Here is a 1,240-nt window from a genome sequence, read left to right as displayed (position 1 = left end):
CACGTTTTTCTCAAAATCTGGAGCTGATGGAAACTTTATACTCACGGTTTCGTAATCAGCACAGAAAAGTCAATCAAAAACAGCTTTAACAGTTGCCGCAACAAATTTCCCCCCCCCCCCCATTTTTGTTGCCTTGTGTAATCTATAACTTCCAATAAAGTTAAACAACTTTGGCGTAAATGTTGAAAATTTTTATTTAACTATGTATACAACGAACTATTTAACATCATAAGCAGAAGACATAATTAGCAGAAAAACTCTGATACAAGTAACTAGTAACGAATTTGGTTTGCGTACTCGTCACACGCGTCACAATGACTAAAATTAACATAACTCGTTTGGATTAAATAGTTTTTGAATTCTTTTTGTAGGCATTGTGTATACCTCGGAAACCTATTAGAAAATACTCGTTTAAATAATTTTATATTACAGTTTAAGAAGTAAGCCTTAAAATGTGAGTTGAAGTGAAACACCCGTCACCGTGGAATGAGCCTGGGGCCATTCCTTTCTGTGTAATTCATTACTTCAAAATGCGTGACAGGAATAGACTATGCCTTTTTATTATTTCACCATGAAACCATTCTAGCTTTCAATTTTAAATGTCATATTTTTCTGTCCTAAATTTTTTCATAATAAACAAATAAGGAAGTCTAAGTTGGGGCGGAGCCGAACATTAAATACCCGGCGCAATTATTAAATATATGATTTTCACCTTTCAGAAAGCTATTGCTACATAATAAGCCGGGGTGTATCAATTTTGAGTAAACTAGCGTCCTTAAATTTCAAAAATTGAGGTTTCAAGCATTTCTGAAATTTACCGTTATATGAAACGCGGCCGTAATTTTAGTCCGATTTCAATAATTTTCAACGTTTTGCTTTTATGTGGCAAGCACACTAACCACACCGAGTTTGGTACAAATTGGTAGAACTGGTACCGAGATACATATATGTGATCATAAGTAGGCGTTGCCACGCCCATTTTCCAAAATTTTATCATAAACGTATTTATTGCTAAAGAATTGTTGCAAGCATCATTTTAATAAAATAGGTTTAATATTTACTGATTTATCGAAGATTTTGTATTTCTCTAAAATACCGTTATATGGGATGTGGGCGTCGTTGTTGTCCGATTTTTAAAATAAATGTGCCAAGTTTGGAAGAAATTAGTGCAGCGGTTACCAAGATATACACATGTAACCATAAGTGGGCGTGGCTACGCCCATTTTCCAAAAATTCATAA

The sequence above is a fragment of the Rhagoletis pomonella genome, unplaced genomic scaffold (genome assembly GCF_013731165.1).
Source record: "Rhagoletis pomonella isolate Grant_MI unplaced genomic scaffold, Rhpom_1.0 Rhpom_scaffold_00004, whole genome shotgun sequence".
In the NCBI taxonomy this organism is placed as follows: Eukaryota; Metazoa; Arthropoda; class Insecta; order Diptera; family Tephritidae; genus Rhagoletis; species Rhagoletis pomonella.
Note: the sequence above shows the minus strand (reverse complement) of the source record.